At 37.4% G+C, this 7113-nt stretch overlaps 1 long non-coding RNA gene across 1 annotated transcript; it reads right to left on the reverse strand.

Annotated features, from left to right (window-relative positions):
* Positions 1-5944: 5944 nt before the first annotated feature.
* Positions 5945-6448, reverse strand: LOC134214142 (uncharacterized). Its single transcript, XR_009979676.1, has 2 exons — positions 6267-6448; positions 5945-6081 (listed from the first exon to the last, which is right to left on the reverse strand). It is a non-coding gene; the product is annotated as an uncharacterized LOC134214142 (long non-coding RNA).
* Positions 6449-7113: the final 665 nt, after the last annotated feature.

The raw sequence follows: 7113 nt of genomic DNA on the forward strand, positions 1-7113 counted from the left end.
TTTGGCAGTTTTTGTTACCGACAGACATTGCCATTTATTATTTTTATTTTGACAACCATTCTAGGCTCGAAACGTTCTTGTCATTTATTGCTTATGTCGATACTGTAGACTAGATCCCTGCTAGGCACCATTATCTTTGAAAATCTGCTGGGATCTGGAAATATGTTTTACATATCACGATATTTTAGTGGAATAGTTGAAATATGAGCCCCGAATGCAGGCCAAGTTCGCTGAACATCCACAAGGGTTGTCCTATTTATAGGATGTAGAGACAATATTAGTTAACTAAATCAGATAATTTATTTATGATTAAACTAAGCCTGATGTGACGTTCATTCTGATCTGAAAAAAAAAACTATCCTAACTTTTTTTTTTTTTATTATTTTTTTTTATTTGGAAGGCTCAACCGCAGTAAGCATCACGGAGCCGAAAATCGATTTGAATCATATACAATTATAATGTATAACCTAATTTATATAATTCATTAATTCTTCTATCTTCCTCAATAATATATTGTTGTCGCAAATCTGCATCTTCGATGAAAGAGAACGAGCTTCGCCTCCCTCTCCGAGCAGAAGGAATATCAGGTACGGTAACTAAGCTACTATCGCTTTCGCTGGAGGTTGATGGTGTTGGTTTTTTGGACATCTGCTGGCTGCTAGCTGAATCGGAGTCGAGCGACCTTTGTCGCTTTGCTTCAGATTTATTCGTTTTAGATGCCGCTTTAACGTTGACAGCGTTCACCGGTCCGGAGATACTAGGCCATTATTCTTCATCAATTGGATGCTGCTTTTTGTTGGTTGATAACTGCTCCGGTTTGGTCGTTTGAGACGGCTTTTCAGAAGTTGTTGTTTTAGATCCAACGTTTTTTGGCTGCTTCTGTGGTTTTGATACTTCTGAGCACCGTTGTTTTGGATGAGATTTCTCACCGCAATTGACACAGGTGCGAACTTGAAGAAAGTATGTTGCCAGCGTGACTTCTTGTTCGATGGTTATGTATGACGGGATGGGTTTAATTAATTGCATTCGCACCACACGAACGCCGTTACTGAGACCAGGAAAGTATGATAGCAATAAACAGTAACCCGAAAGCACAACGCGTGTAGTGTACGTCTAGTCTGAACGAGATACGGATAGCAACTGTATCCTAACTTATCCTATGTAATTAAGTGCAATAGGAACAGCTTGCCATTCACACTGGTGAAGACATTACACAAAACAAGATTATTTTTATTCAGTACTAGCTTTATGTACCCGGCCTTGCTCGGAGTTGCCAGTTTAATTCGCAGTTTTTTTCACCATCGGAATTGGAATAGGTCAAAAGGATAATTGTGTTTTCTTATTGATATTTCATCATTTGATTAAAAGAAGGTAGATTACATTTGAAAACATTGACTGATTTTGAAAATGGGATCAAACCCAAAATCGCTTTATTCCGGGCAAACGTCTATTTCTAAAGAAGGAAAATCATACACCGATGCCTTATTCCGGAAAAACGTCTATTTTTAAAGAAATGATCACATTTACCGTCCAGAAGGAAACACTTTAATCATTGCTTTTCTCTGGGCAAACCATGATTTCGATGAAGTGTTGAGTTGATCGATCCCTGTCATCTTCGCCTTCTTAAGAAAAAGAATGTTTGTTCCAAATTTGGTTGAAATCGGGCAAGGGTACAGAAGTTATGCTGGAACATTGGATCATTGCATACCTTGCTTTTATTTATTAATCTTGAATCATTATCATATAATTATCATACCTTTTAAAATTTGGAATAAAGGTTACTCGATTATGGATCACTATGCAATTTGATCATTCATAATCATCAATCATTAATCATATCGATCGTTAATCATTAACCATACACATAGTGTGTCAACATTTAATCACGATCGGTAATCGTTAATCATAATCCAACGGTTTTTTCATCTATTATTCATAATCGTTAATTATTGTCAAAATGAATTTAATCATTAATCATTATCAGTCATCATTTTCAAAAATTATAATTCATTAATCATAATCTTTAATCATAGAGTTGAATGATTTAATCATTTAATCTGCTTAGAATTGGTCCTGGGGTCAGGAGTTACACTGAATTGCCCGTTTTCTAAAGACAACCGCTTTCCCTTTACCCTTCCTCTTTTCTCAACGGCCATTTCACCCCTTTGTTATCTTCTCCTAAGGATAGAAAATGTGTGTACCAAATTTGGTTGAAATCGGTACAGGGGTTCAGAAGCTACACTTAATTGCCCGTTTTCTGAACAATTCCCCACCCTTCAGACCCCTACCCCTTATCCAAATTTCCTCCCGTACGATCGGCTCCTCATAGTGAATATGTGTACAAAGTTTGATTGAAATCGGTCCTGGGGTTGGGAGTTACACTGAGTTGCTCGTTTTCCAAAGACAACACCTCCCCTATACCCTCCCCTTTTTCCAATGACCATCCCATCCCTTTGTTATCTTTTCCTTATGATGTAGAATGTGTGTACCAAATTTGGTTGAAATCGGTACAGGGGTTCATGATTTACTTTGAATTGCCCGTTTTCTAAACAAAACCCCTCCTCCAGACCCTCCCCTTTCCCAAATCCCTCCCATATGATTACCTCCTCGTAGTGAATATGTGTACAAAATTTGGTTGAAATCGGTCCTGGGAGTTGAAAGTTACACAGAATTGTTCGTTTTCTGAACAAAACCCCTCCCACCACCCTCCCCTTTTCTACATGACCATCCCACCCTTTGTTAACTTCCTCTGAGGATAGAGAATGTCTGTACCAAATTTGGTTGAAATCGGTCCTGGGAGTTGAAAGTTACACAGAATTGTTCGTTTTCTGAACAAAACCCTCCCACCACCCTCCCCTTTTCTACATGACCATCCCACCCCTTTGTTAACTTCCTCTGAGGATAGAGAATGTCTGTACCAAATTTGGTTGAAATCGGTCCTGGGAGTTGAAAGTTACACAGAATTGTTCGTTTTCTGAACAAAACCCTCCCACCACCCTCCCCCTTTTCTACATGACCATCCCACCCCTTTGTTAACTTCCTCTGAGGATAGAGAATGTCTGTACCAAATTTGGTTGAAATCGGCCAAGTGGTTCAGAAGTAGTTAGCGAACATACATACATAGATTGGTTTTTATATATATAGACTAGCTTTATGTACCCGGCCTTGCTCGGAGTTGCCAGTTTAATTCGCAGTTTTTTTCACCATCGGAATTGGAATAGGTCAAAAGGATAATTGTGTTTTCTTATTGATATTTCATCATTTGATTAAAAGAAGGTAGATTACATTTGAAAACATTGACTGATTTTGAAAATGGGATCAAACCCAAAATCGCTTTATTCCGGGCAAACGTCTATTTCTAAAGAAGGAAAATCATACACCGATGCCTTATTCCGGAAAAACGTCTATTTTAAAGAAATGATCACATTTACCGTCCAGAAGGAAACACTTTAATCATTGCTTTTCTCTGGGCAAACCATGATTTCGATGAAGTGTTGAGTTGATCGATCCCTGTCATCTTCGCCTTCTTAAGAAAAAGAATGTTTGTTCCAAATTTGGTTGAAATCGGGCAAGGGTACAGAAGTTATGCTGGAACATTGGATCATTGCATACCTTGCTTTTATTTATTAATCTTGAATCATTATCATATAATTATCATACCTTTGAAAATTTGGAATACAGGTTACTCGATTATGGATCACTATGCAATTTGATCATTCATAATCATCAATCATTAATCATATCGATCGTTAATCATTAACCATACACATAGGGTGTCAACATTTAATCACGATCGGTAATCGTTAATCATAATCCAACGGTTTTTTCATCTATTATTCATAATCGTTAATTATTGTCAAAATGAATTTAATCATTAATCATTATCAGTCATCATTTTCAAAAATTATAATTCATTAATCATAATCTTTAATCATAGAGTTGAATGATTTAATCATTTAATCTGCTTAGAATTGGTCCTGGGGTCAGGAGTTACACTGAATTGCCCGTTTTCTAAAGACAACCGCTTTCCCTTTACCCTTCCTCTTTTCTCAACGGCCATTTCACCCCTTTGTTATCTTCTCCTAGGGATAGAAAATGTGTGTACCAAATTTGGTTGAAATCGGTACAGGGGTTCAGAAGTTACACTAAATTGCCCGTTTTCTGAACAATACCCCTCCTTCAGACCCCTACCCCCTTATCCAAATTTCCTCCCGTACGATCGGCTCCTCATAGTGAATATGTGTACAAAATTTGATTGAAATCGGTCCTGGGGTTGGGAGTTACACTGAGTTGCTCGTTTTCCAAAGACAACACCTCCCCTATACCCTCCCTTTTTTCCAATGACCATCCCATCCCCTTTGTTATCTTTTCCTTATGATGTAGAATGTGTGTACCAAATTTGGTTGAAATCGGTACAGGGTTCATGATTTACTTTGAATTGCCCGTTTTCTAAACAAAACCCTCCCTCCAGACCCTCCCCTTTCCCAAATCCCTCCCATATGATTACCTCCTCGTAGTGAATATGTGTACAAAATTTGGTTGAAATCGGTCCTGGGAGTTGAAAGTTACACAGAATTGTTCGTTTTCTGAACAAAACCCCTCCCACCACCCCCCCCCTTTTATACATGACCATCCCACCCCTCTCTCAACTTCCTCTGAGGATAGAGAATGTGTGTACAAAATTTGGTTGAAATCGGTCCTGGGAGTTGAAAGTTACACAGAATTGTTCGTTTTCTGAACAAAACCCCTCCCACCACCCCTCCCCCTTTTCTAAATGACCCTCCCACCCCCTTTGTCAACTTCCCCTGAGGATAGAGAACGTGTGTACCAAATTTGGTTGAATTCGGCCAAGTGGTTCAGAAGTAGTTAGCGAACATACATACATAGATTGATTTTTATATATATAGATAGATTGTCAGATTTGTTTTTTGGGTGTACGTAAAACGTTCGTTTCATTCACATGCCCTTCCTTCCTTCCTCCTTTGTTAGAGAATATGTGTTCCACATTTGATGCAAATTGGTGGAGGGGCTCAAAAGCTCCAAAAGATAGTTAACTAAACAATACACCCCTGTCCTTCCCTTTTCCTAATGACTCTCTCAACCCCTTTGTTATCTTCCCTTTGAGATAGAGATTGTGTTCTCCAAATCTGGTTGAAATCTGACCTGGGGATTAACAGTTATCCTGATTTTTCGTACTTTAATGAGTTCCTCACCCCCACCGTCCCCCTTTTTACAATGACCTTCCTACCCTTTTGTTGTCTTCTTTTAGGATAGAGAATATGTGTACCAAATTTGGTTGCAATCTGTTCAGGGGGTTCAGAAGTTACACTGGATTGTTTGAACAATATCCCTCCCTCCAGAACACTCCCCTGTTTTCCATATCAGCCTTCCATATGATTGGCTCCTTATATTGAATATGTGTAAAAATATTGGTTGAAATCGGTCCAGGGGTTGGGAGTAACACTGAATTACTCATTTTCCAAAGACAATCCATCCCCATACCTTCCCTCCATTCCGAATGACCACCCCCTCCCTTTGTTATCTTCTCCTTAGGATAGAGGATGTGTGTACCAAATTTGGAATCGGTCCAGGGGTTCAGAAGTTACACCAAATTGCCCATTTTCTGAAGAATACCCTCCCACCAGACCCCAGCCCCTTTCCAAATTACCCTCCCATATGATCGTCTCTTCATAGTGAATATGTGTACAAAATTTGGTTAAAATCGGTCCTGGGAGTTGAAAGTTACACAGAATTGCTCGTTTTGTAAAGAAAACCCCTCCCCCTTTTTCAAATTACCATCCCACCCCTTTGTTAATTTCTCCTGAGGATAGAGAATGGTTGTACCAAATTTGGTTGAAATCGGCCAAGTGGTTCAGAAGTAGTTAGCGAACATACATACATAGATTGGTTTTTATATATATAGATTAATTCATTTGAAACGCAATTCTTTGCTATTTAAATACTTTATTACCTGACTTGCATTTTGTTATAATCGAAAAGGTAATAGTTATACAATATACATACATGATCACATGATTTACCATTTAGTTGGCATGGTACAAGGCGGATATTTGCATTTTTCTGCAAGCAAAAATAATAAGCATAGATTGTATTTATTAACAGATGTTCTTTTTTCAAAAATCTTGTATAAATTCGTGCAGAACTAACCGGACCAAATTGTCATTGAAGGTGATTAACTATTTCAAATCTATTATGTGTTGTCTTAAATGTATTTTACCTTTTGGAAAATTATCAGAATGACTTACTTTCAGTTTCAGCCTCTTTTCCATTGGTTAAGTGCATCACAGCGATGAACACAAAAAAGACGATCAAACGGTATTTGAAAATCATTTTAATGTTTAAATGGAATTCAACTAGAATATCTTCCACCCTTACTTGAAAAATTGAGAAGTACAATATAAACTATATGCTGTAATTGTTAGCGAAATGAAAATCACTTGTATCAACAAGTAGCTTATGTACTCATGAGAAACATGAAATAATTTATTTGAAAAGTGGAAAATTACTGTGACATTATGGATTAATCTTAATTATCATCGTCGATGGAAATATTTCAACAAATCAAAGTTGGAACTAATGAATTTCTAAAAGTGGCCCTGCAAGATTTCAAAATCAATATAGAGTTGAGTCCCTTCCTACAGTCGACAAAAAAAATAGCTTGAAGAGTTTGGATTTGATTCCCGGTCCGGTCTAGAGCATTTTCGGGTTCGAAATTTTCTCGACTTTCCTTGCCATAATAGTATCATCGTGTTAGCCTCATGATATTCAAATGAAAAATGGTAGCTTGGCATAGAAACATCGCAGTTAACAAGTGGAAGTGAGTAATGCTAAGTTGCGAAACGGTATATAGGCTATTAGAATTGAATATTCTAGTTTTTTTTAAACAACTGATACGAATTTCGTATTCTGCTTAAAAATCATACTACATACTTAAGAGATTTTTAGTAGAGAACTATATGTGAATATGTAAGCATTAGAAAAAAAAAATATTTTGAGCTTTAGTGGAATGTCTTTACTTGTCATAAGATGAGCTCGTACAATTCCATTCAATTCTACCACTTGATTGTACCTTTGACATATACGTTATAGCAC

The sequence above is a fragment of the Armigeres subalbatus genome, chromosome 2 (assembly GCF_024139115.2).
Source record: "Armigeres subalbatus isolate Guangzhou_Male chromosome 2, GZ_Asu_2, whole genome shotgun sequence".
NCBI lineage: Eukaryota > Metazoa > Arthropoda > Insecta > Diptera > Culicidae > Armigeres > Armigeres subalbatus.